This window comes from Silene latifolia, chromosome 2, assembly GCF_048544455.1.
Source record: "Silene latifolia isolate original U9 population chromosome 2, ASM4854445v1, whole genome shotgun sequence".
Taxonomy (NCBI): Eukaryota; Viridiplantae; Streptophyta; class Magnoliopsida; order Caryophyllales; family Caryophyllaceae; genus Silene; species Silene latifolia.
The window spans coordinates 131821748-131833446 of NC_133527.1; the positions used below are offsets into that span (position 1 = coordinate 131821748).

Here is an 11699-nt window from a genome sequence, read left to right on the forward strand (position 1 = left end):
AAACTTTCCTAGGATTGTAAGATATAACCCAACTCAATCCATCACAACAATAATTGCTTGCTTATAATTTGAGAACATGTTTGTATGATCAATTCCCATGATTCCCCTATGATCCCATGACACCCTAGTGCTTTTTAATCAATTGTTTACACCCCTTTTAATTCATCTTGCTAGTTTATTTTCATTGCTATTTTAGTTAGTGACCTTCTACTTCAACCCAATTTGTGACACCCCCAAGACACCACTAGTTTCAATAGAAATCTCATTTCAATACCCGTCCCTTGGGATCCGACCTTTACTTGCCTCTTTACTAATTGTAGAGTTGTTTGTGAAGCTATAAATTGTGTTTTGATTCGGACGTGACCCAACGACCACACCTTTAATTGTGAACACGAAACGGACCGATAAAAAATCGCGCCGTTGCCGGGGACGGTGTTTGTTTGATTTAGATTTCCTTTTTATTGTTATTAGTTGTGTCTTTCTTCGCCTTGGGGAAGTAAAACTCCTCAAGGTTTGTTCTAATTGTTTTCGAGTTGTTTGATATTTTGCATGTCTAGAAGGTCACAAGGTGATTTGTTACCTTTTGACCGTGAAATCGAAAGAACCTTGACGAACAATAGGAGACTTGTTAGGAGGAATTTAAGAGGTATTAGTGAAGTTGTTCAACCAACTATTGAGTTCGTCAACCCTTTCGCAATAGAAGGAGAGGAGAACCCATTACACAATACCCCACAAAATCAACCTACAATGCCTAAATTCTCGTCACACTCACTGCACCCACCGAGGAGAATCTACCTAATGGTACTCCTACACCGCAACATCTAACCGGAAATTTTATTGCCAAATCCGCCTTCATCCAATTAGTTGAAAGGAGCCAATTTGGGGGGATGCCTAGTGAAGACCCTCATTCTCATATGGAAACCTTTTGCGACTATTGTGATGCAATCTCTCAAACGGGTGTGACTCAAGACCAAATTAGATGGGTATTATTTCCTTTTTCTCTAATCGGCACCGCGAAGCAATGGTTGAAGGGCCTTGACAAGGCCACCCTCGGAATAGATTCTTGGAAGAAGTTAGCTCTAGCTTTCTACAAAAAATTCTACCCACCGGAAAAGACTAACATGCTAAGAGCTCAAATTACGGGTTTTAAGCAAAGGGATGAAGAATCTTTGTATGAAGCTTGGGAGCGGTTCAAGGGAATTTGTCGCTCATGTCCTCACCATGGACTTAGCGAATGGTTTTTGGTACAACAATTTTGGAATGGTCTATATGAGGATTCAAGGAACATTCTCAACATGGGATCAAATGGAATGTTCACCGAAGTTGATGACAATCAAACATGGAACAAGATTGAGGAAATGGCGGTCCATAACTCACAATATAGTAGACCTCGCAAGGCTACTAGAGGAGGAAAGCATGAAGTGGACTCCGTTACTCAATTGGGTGCTCAACTTAGTGCTCATATCGACACAATCAATTTGAAGTTTGAAAAAGCTATGGCTAGACTTGAAGAAGTCTCAAAATCACCAAAGCATCATGTTAATGCCATGACGGCATCCTCATCAATCCCAAGTGGGATATGTGAGAATTGTGGAACTTTGGGACATGACCAAGGTGAATGTAGGGGAACAAATGAACAAGTGAATGCTTTCCAAGTATACAAGAGTGGTACCCCTTATTCCAACTATTACAATGAAAACACCAAATTCCATCCAAATCTCTCATACAAAAGCCAAAATGTTCAAAACCCTCAAACAACATACACTCCACCACCCATGAGAAACCAAAATCAAAGACCCTTTTACAATCAAAACCAAGGTTACCAAAATCAAAATCCATACAATCACCAAAATGACCAAGGTTTTGATGTACAAAAAGCGGTCCTCCAAATGCAAAAGAATCAACAAGAATTTTTCACTCAAATGCAAAAAGATAGCCAAGCAAAGGAAACCACCATCAACAACATCCTAGCTCACACCAAGATGTTGGAAACACAATTGACTCAACTAGCATCTTCAAGCTCACAAAGACAAAAGGGGCAATTACCACCTCAAAGTAATCCCCCTAGACATGAAACAGTTAGTGCCATACACTTAAGAAGTGGTACAAGGTATGAAGCACCAAGGAAGCAAGTTGAGAATGAAGTTGTGGAAGCTAGTGAAAAGGAATAAATTGTGCAAAACTCCAAAGATGGAGAATCATCAAAAGAAGAAAGTTCAAAGAAAAATGAAGACAAGGTCAAGGAGAAGGAGCCCATTGTGATTAGACTTCCTTTTCCAAGTCGTCAAGCCAAGCCCAAATTTGATGATCAACTTGGAAAGTTCATGGAAATTGTGAAGAATTTGGAAGTCTCAATTCCTTTCACGGAATTAATCAATCACGTGCCGGCCTATGCGAAATACATGAAAGATATCCTCACAAAGAAGAAGTCGATCCGGAAACTTGAGACTATCGCCTTCACTAAGGTGAGTAGTGCAATACTTCAAGGGAGTTCACCTCCAAAACTAAAGGATCCGGGAAGCTTCTCAATACCGTGTACCATTGGCGACACAACGATCAACAAAGCCTTATGTGATCTAGGGGCTAGTGTGAGTGTCATGCCGTACTCGGTGAGTAAAAGGTTGGGGATGGGAGAGCTTAAATGCACCAACATCACACTCCAAATGGCCGATAGATCGACGAAGACACCATTAGGGATATGGGAAGATGTCCCCATACGAATTGGGAAGTTTTTCATCCCGGTGGACTTTGTCATTGTTGATATGGAGGAAGATTCCAACATTCCAATCATTCTAGGAAGACCTTTCCTACACACCGCGGGTGCGGTGATTGATGTGAAACATGGTGAGCTCACTCTAGAAGTGGGAGATGAAAGCATAACCTTTAATCTTGACAAGACTATGAGAGCTCCTCGTTTGCATGAACCATGTTTCATGATTGATCATTATAGCCGAAAGGATGAGAGGAAGAAATCGGAACTCCAATGGAAGAAAAAAATTGAAGATGCTCCATTCAAAGAGCAAGTGAATTGTGACAAGGAGAGCTTGCAAAGCTCATCAAAATCAACCAAAGAAGAAGAGAATGGCCTCATTGGCCAAGAGAAGAATTTGGGAGAGTTGTCTCCATCAAATCAAGAGATTTTCAATAATCAACTTAATGAAGTTTGTGGTCTTTGGGACGACGAATTTGAAGGGATTTTTAATCCCTACATTGGTAATGCCATCGATCAAGACCGACAACAAGGGCCAAGGTCTATTGAAGACCTCTACCATGATAATGAACAAGCTTTTGATCACTTTTTCAAGGTGTTGAGCAATATCAACAACACCTTGAACATGCCCCCTTGACATCTCATCAAGAATGAGAGTTTGGTGGAGTCCTCCCTAAACCACCATTTGTAAATATTTCTAACTCCCTAACTCGCATTTCAATTCTTGTATTTCATTTTTGTCATCTTTGGATTTTTATTTACTTTGATCAAGATAATTGTCATGTTTGAGAGAGAAGTGAGGGAGGGACTGATAATTTCAATTGATGTGTAGTGCTTTCGCTTAGTGTGGGGATGGCAATTGCCTAGGCTATCCATGCCTTAGTAGTGCCCCCACAATGAAGAACACGAGATATGAAGAAGAATAGAAGGTTGATAAGGGATATGCATTGTACACGGGTGGAACTGAATCCGGGTACACAGGGGTAGAATCCGAGCGGATTCAGGAGAATCCGCCCGTCTTCATGGAATCCGAGCGTACTGGGTTGAAGACGCACGTCCCTATAAGCTGAAATTTTGAAAGATTTTTTACTGTAAGAGAATCCGAGCGTCCTGAACAGCAAACCGCCCGTCTCTGAAAATCCGTCCGTCCTGGAAAGAAGACGCCCGTCTTCTCTGCTGAGGAAAACAAGAAAAATTTCCTGGACTCAAATCCGTCCGTCTTCTGAAGAATCCGCCCGTCCCGTATCAAGCAAATCCAAGCGTCTTCTCTTGAATACGCCCGTCTTTAGGCGAGTTTTATCAAACCCAGAAAGTGCAGAATCCGCCCGTATTGGGCAGAAACCGCACGGATTGCCCCTGCAGTTCGAATTTTTCGGTCTTTATAAAATCCCCCCCACCTTCATTCATTCATTCATTCATTCATAACACTACTTCAAAACATCAAAACCCTCATCCCCTCCATCACAAAAACAAAATCCCTCAACAACATTCACCAAAATCAAATCAAATCATCCTTCTAACAACAAATCAATCACTCCTTTTTCAATAAAAATCAAAACCAAGAGCAAAATCTTCAACCTTTGAGTCGATTTTTGAATTCATAAAGGCAAAGCCTTTCACCTTTAAATCGATTTGGGTACACTACAAATTGAAGATTTTTCATTATTTTCTTGGTTAGTTCATCAATGGCAAGGACTAAGGGGGCAACAAAGGCAACAAAGGCACCAAAGACACTTTCACAAAGGCAAAAGGCTCTTCAAGCAAAGAAAGCATTGGCTATGGTGGTAGCAACACCAAACTTGGAAGTGCAACAACAAAAGGGTGAACTTGAAATGCCCTCCTCTTCCATTGTCATACCACCTTACTCCTTTGAGTATCAAGAGTTCAAGCCGGAAGGAGTTGAAGCTAGAAATGATTATTTGACTCTTCTCATGCAAGCAATGCACAAGCAAGCCTTTGAGGATCGGAAAAATGCTTACTTGGCTCAATATCCACCCCTCCTACACTTAGCTAGGTAAGGACTACTTGACCCATCTTGTCCTTTGCCTAGTTGGGCGGATAGAGAAGTCCTATTTCCGGGTGCATCTAGGGTCGTTTCGGGTGACAATGAGGTTGTTGGTAATGAAGAAGTTGATGATAACATTGATGAGGAAGCAAGTGAAGAAGGAGAAAAGGATGATGAGCAAGATGAAGAGGCAAATGAAGAGGGAAGTGGCATTAAGACCACTTCTAATGAGGAAAGTGATAATGGTGATGATATGATGGAAGATTAGCAAGCCTTGGAGGCTCCTACCCTCTCATGGTTTGTCTATTTCTCTCTTTGTTTTAATTATTTTCTTGATCATTGTTGGAGTAGTCCTAGCACCATAGAGGACTCACACCTCGGTACCATTGAGGTGTTCTCATTTTATTGTTCCCATTTTCAAAATCCAAAATGACAAAATTAGTTTCATGCATTGCATAGTGTGTGCATGAACTACACACATCCTTGGACATTAGCAATAGTGTCTAACTCGGTTTGGGGAAGTTAATGCATACACAAAGGGAGGTAATCTAAATTATCCTCTCCGTCATAACAAAAACCATGCATCATGTAGTGTAGCTTAGTATAGATTGCATTTAGTATAGAAATTATGCATCATCTTTGCATAATTTCCATCATTTTGGCCATTGAGGACAATGCCCATATTAGTGTGGGGATGGGAATTCTAACATTTAACTCTTATTCAAAAAATCCAAAAAAAATTGAAAAATTTCGAAAATTATAAAAATTTGAAAATTAAAAAACCCAAAAGCATGTTTATTTCCCTTTGTAGTCTTGTGTATATATTGTTTTGTATATATTGTGTTTGTTCTATCCTTGTTCACATTGATTGACTACGCCACATCCGAGACATGAGGATAATGAAGACCGCATGGTATGATCTTTCCAATCTCCTTTTTCCTCTTTATGTTAATGACTATGTGGCTTTATTTTGATTGATGCGGTATAACAATGTGAACTTAGGACTTGCATGTAGTTTATATATCATATTAGTTGATAGAATCACTTGCATTAGGATGTTTATATTAGTTGCATCATGGCATGCAGTTGCATGTTAGAAATGTTTTGAAAAATGCCTAATTAGGAACTTTGACAAGAGCAACTAAGCCATTACAAATACTTGTTCAACTTAAGACTTTGCCTACTAGAATGGTTGTAAAACACCCTAGATAGTGTCATACTAGTGTCTTTTGACCCATGACCCAAGGCCTAGTCAAGGGTTTGCATGTGAGTCACCTATCCAACCCCGTGATGCGATGTGGACTTGGTTAACTTGTCTAGGTGACCTTGATTGACCTTGTGGTAAAGCAACCCAAAAATATTTTCTATCAATAAGCTTGAAGTGCTCATTTCAAGGAATTTTGTCATGTGGAAGTAATCTAATGCCAAGGAAACCTCAAATGTTATGAATTGTTGAATGTTGAGAAATTTTAGTTGTTTTGATGGAGGCGTACCACTTCGATGTGCTTTGGTGCGGGATCCATTGAATTGGGCCCCCACACGGTTGTGAATTCGGCCGCCCAGAGACAGAGTGACTATCACCCCGAAAAGCCATTGTCTAGAGGTTAACCGGTTGCCTAATAAGCGATTGGCGAAAGCAAAGGACACTAGCCCGGAAGGGACAAACCCCATCTTAAATTTTTGAAATGTGAAAGTAAAATGAGGACAATTTTGAATACTAGTCATATCCACCCATTGTGTATAAAGATTTGAGCATTTCATTCCCAAAAAGCCTTTTTGTCAAGCCACTTGGTCGAGCTTGGGACGATCCATGACCTTCACTTTTGTAGAGAATTCGAGACTTGTCATGTCATATGCTACTAGCATCATAGGGATCATCATTCCACCACCATCCGATCGCTCTTGACGAAAGCATTTGGAAATTGATGACGAAAGTAGTCTAGTTTAACACCATTTGGAGGTGATTTAGTGCCATCCTCTTAGCCTTAGTAATTTGTTGAACTAGTATTTGTGAAGGATTACATGCTCTTAAATTTATTCCTCTTTAGTGCCTCCGCCACTTGATGAGGAAGTGGCTATTCCTTTTGTAGATGCATCCATTATGTGATTTTGTGTGCTTAATGTTTGGATGTGTCGCCATTTTGGCAAGACCCACGTTGCCTTGCAAGAAGGCATCCTACCTCATGGTTGTCTTATTGTGAGTTGAAGGGGCGGAGTGAGACCCGCTAATTGTCTCATATCGGATATGCTATTAGGTTAGTTTAAATAATGGTCCTAGACTTTGTCACCTCTTTACTCGGGACGAGCAAAGGTTCGGTTTGGGGATATTTGATGTGACCATAATTAGCGCATATTTAGCCCCCGAATTAGCCTTGTTCCCATGCTTTTTAGTGCATATTTAGGTCATTTATTATCTTTAGTTCTTTGTCTTGCATATTCTTTGAGATTTTGATCCCTTGGTAGGAAAGGAGTAAGAATCTTGCATTTTCATGGCAAAACAAGACTAAATTGATCGAATTCAATGACCAAGCATCAAGGAGAGACAAGATTAGAAGGCCTTTATACATACGATAGTAGATGAGCAATGTTGAGAAAGGATCCTTGAGTCCCCAAGGAAATCCCCAAGGAATTTATGAAGAAAAGGGAAGAAAAGAAGAAGAAGCCTTGCTGAGGCACAATCCGTGCGGATTGTCTACAATCCGGCCGTCCTTCACCTGCACAATCCGTGCGGTTTTCCACCAAGACGCCCGGGTTCCATAACCACAATCCGCCCGGATTCTCTTGAATCCGCTCGGATTCCATCGCCAGAATCCGCCCGTCCCAACCCTAATCCGCCCGGATTCCTCTACAGCGCGATTTCCTCTTCTCCAAGCTACGAAGAAAGAAGCCCTTCCTTCGGAAAATACCGGCTCCTCCCTGCTCAATCTAAAAAGTGTAATTACTAGTTTAGCCCTTAGTTAACCCTAATGCATCCCCCTAATTTCCGTTATAAATGCCCCATTAGTCTAATTAGAAGAGCATGTTCTTCTTATCATCAATTAGAGTAGTTAATACCAATCAAATCTCTCTTTAGTTTTGTAATCAACAATTAATCAAGTTCTAATACAAGTTTTATTTCCTTAATCTCTCTTTTGTTCATCCTTTATTTTGGGTAATTGAAGATTATTTAGGTTATTATTGGGAGATTGACAACCTCTCAATCAAGCATTCAAGTACTTCTTTTATCTTTGCTTTATTATTGGAATCATTAGTAGGTATAATTCTCTTAATCCCTTTTTAATTATTGTTAATTACTTTTATTTATTCATCATGTTTCATTTTGTTGGTATGATTGACAACCTTGCTAGCATGATCAACATGATAATGAGTGAGTAGTCTATTAGCTAGGGTTAATGGGTGATTAGGGGAAATCAACATGGGGAATGATTCGTGCTTAAATTAATATGCTTTCATGTTTTATTTGCTTGCTTGTTTTGATCTCAACTTATGCACATGTTATATTTGATGAAATGCTAAGCCTATGAATCCTTGCATTTACTACCATCTCCTATCTTTTCAATGAGACTTGTAAGACATAACCCAACTCGAGTCTCATTAGACCATGCATGTTGTTGAGTAGGGAAGATTAAGTCGACTTGTAGGTGTTGTACAATCTAATCGATTCGGCTCTGGGACCCAAACTTTCCTAGGATTGTAAGATATAACCCAACTCAATCCATCACAATAATAATTGCTTGCTTATAATTTGAGAACATGTTTGTATGATCAATTCCCATGATTCCCCTATGATCCCATGACACCCTAGTGCTTTTTAATCAATTGTTTACACCCCTTTTAATTCATCTTGCTAGTTTATTTTCATTGCTATTTTAGTTAGTGACCTTCTACTTCAACCCAATTTGTGACACCCCCAAGACACCACTAGTTTCAATAGAAATCTCATTTCAATACCCGTCCCTTGGGATCCGACCTTTACTTGCCTCTTTACTAATTGTAGAGTTGTTTGTGAAGCTATAAATTGTGTTTTGATTCGGACGTGACCCAACGACCACACCTTTAATTGTGAACACGAAACGGACCGATCACCAACTGCAGACTATCATACATTATTTATCGCTTCCAAGACCTTGCTTGTCACAACGAGCAAGTATTCCCCGACAGGTGTTTCGACACGCCTTCATTATATTTCCCCCAGCGAGAGTAAGCAGATAGACAATCCCTCTCGAGACATGGAGATAAGTTCCTGATAAGGTTTCCCCAGCGAGAGTTCACGACATACAATCGTCTTTCTCGAGTTCTTCTGAAGTTTGTTTGAAGACGACCGAAGCAGATTTCTCCCAGCAGTTCCCGCCTGTGTCCTGCTACTCACGATATTTCTTGTTTCCCCGCGGAGTACGATAAAGGTGTCGTTCTCCAGAGGTTCCCAGACCGGTAGAGTTCTTACACTCAAGCCTTAGTTACCCCTCAGGTTGAAATTATATTTGGGCCTCCTTCCCATTGATACTTTCCTTTGGGATCCCACACCCTAGCACAATCCTTACTTATCTTTTAGGTCTTATCCTTTAGCTCTTACGCTTATCCCTTAGCTCATACGCTTACCTTTAGCTCCTATGCACCTCCGGAAGCATCTCGAGAAAGAAGTCTCAGGTATGGTCTCTTCTTATGGCTAGCGAGCCTCCTTACGTAGTCTAATGGACTTTAAACGACCCTCCCCAATAGTCGACAGACTCTAAAATGTTCCCGACGACAGGTCCTTGGCTCAGACCCCTTGAGCCGCCTCGCGTCGCCATAGTCGTCAGGTTGTAATCTTCGATTGACCTGATGGCTATACTTTGACTTTGGCCTTGTCCAAGCCTCAGTCAAAGTGGGGGCTCTGTAGATACCTCATTTCTGCACCTCCCGCAAACCACCCGGTGATGATTGGGCCGCATGTTTGGTACGCGGAACGATTTGTGACAGTTCATAAGTTTATCATCAAGTGATTGCTCAAATACTTATGTCTACCTCTTAATTGTCATCTACGCGCCGATACGGTCGTTTTGACAGTAATTAGAGTACATTTGGAGTCCGGGCCTAAAACCGTCTCCATTTTCTGATAACCGCTAAATCCCGAGTCAGAATGTTCTGGAATGTTCCGGATATTTCTATTCCATATTTCACAATCTTTTAATCTTTGGTAAAGGATTTCCCGTAATATTTATACAAAATATTAAGGAAAATAAGATTATTCCGTTATTCCATAAACTAAACACGGAAATCTTTCTTCCGCAGGAGGAAACCACCTGGGAACAGACACAGCAGGTGCTGCGCCTCTTCCAAGAGACGCAGTGTCTTCTGCGCCTCTTCCCAAGTCCTTTTCTGCGTATTTTTTCGTATTTTTTCATATATTTTCATATATTTTCGAGATTCACTTCCAAAGTTTCTCCGAAAACCCTAATTCCTCCACGTGATTAGTATAAATAGGAGCCTTCGCTCCTCATATTTCTCACGCGAGTGTCCGCCCTTCTCTTCTCCCTTTGCATTCTAGACCACGTTCTTACTTTTTGGCGTCTACGTGCTTGAACTTTCGACCACGTAAGATCGGATCCTTCTGAGTACCTGTAACACCCCCGCACACCAGAACGCCTTACCAAGGACCATCCCAGTGTATGACAGTGTCACCATCTCGGTTTCCCGAGGAGGTAGTTCAAATTAGACAATAAAAGAACAATTGTAATTATTATTATATCTCATACAATATAACTTAAAACAAACTCTCTTTACAACAAGGACACCACTACAACACTCATGACACTGCATCTATAAACTGGTAGCGTGATGACTCGATCCCTCCAATCCTAGCAGCCACAATCAACAGTACCTGCTAAGCCAACTGCTCACCATCCCCGAATGGATCACCGCATATACCACAAAACAACACGGGGTCAGTACTGACTAATCAAATGTAAGACAGGCCAACAATGTAAACAGCTAAACATTCTCTAACCCAGTCTCTCGATCTCGCATAGTAACCGACTACACCCCAAAGGGTGTAGCCCTGCCAGATTACCCATCGCAACAGGTAATCCTCGCCGCTAGTGGGTGACCGCAGCCCATCCCACCTAGTCCAGATCATCAATGAGCGACAACAATCCATGTCCCTTAATGTGCACATCCCCTCCCGTGACGGGTTCCACGGAGGGCGAACTAGGGTGTGAAGCCACTCCCGCAAGTGACTCCACCACAATCACACACACAGCATCACAGCTGTCACAACACCACAACTGCCACAGCACAACCACATCAACACCATCACCACAACACCCAACCTCAGAGTCTTAATTCAGTCTAACAAATGAATGAGGTTGGTTAATTGTAAACTAAGATGCAAACAAGAAATAAAATTAAACTAAATGAAGTTGTTTCAAATCAATGAAGGGAAAGCTAGGGTATTGGGTTCACTAGGGTAAATAGAGGAAGAAATAATGGTCAAGGATTTAGGCCTAACTTCTAAGTCGCCTTAAGTTCATTAACAAGTTATCACTTAGTTAACACAAACTCATTCCAAACATGGCATAAAGACCATCCAATAGCATAAGGACCAAGATAGGCCAAACATGTCAAAGAAAATTCAAACTTTTATTTAAATAATTCAACAAACACTTCATATGCATGAGAGTAAAAACCAATTAATCACCTAATCAAAGTGTTGATAACCCAAATTCATCCCCTTTAATTACCCAATATCTCCCTAAACCCTAGATAAGATTACTCACACATGTTTATGGGTGAGGAATCAACAATTAGATGAGACAACATGTAAGCAAAGACAAACAACAAGATAAATTTGAATAAACAACAATTAAACAAGGTAAAAGATGTAAACAAATGAAAGGAGATGTAAATAAGAGAGAAATTGTACCGACATTAATTAAAGGAGCAAACTTGGATTGAAATAAGGAAGATAAATATCTTCTTGTCTTCAAATTATAACCCATTACTAAA

At 40.6% G+C, this 11699-nt stretch overlaps 1 non-coding gene across 1 annotated transcript; it reads right to left on the reverse strand.

The window, feature by feature from the left end:
• Positions 1-1121: 1121 nt before the first annotated feature.
• Positions 1122-1228, reverse strand: LOC141645573 (small nucleolar RNA R71). The gene has a single exon (XR_012545052.1). It is a non-coding gene; the product is annotated as a small nucleolar RNA R71 (small nucleolar RNA).
• Between the last annotated feature and the right edge of the window lie 10471 nt (positions 1229-11699).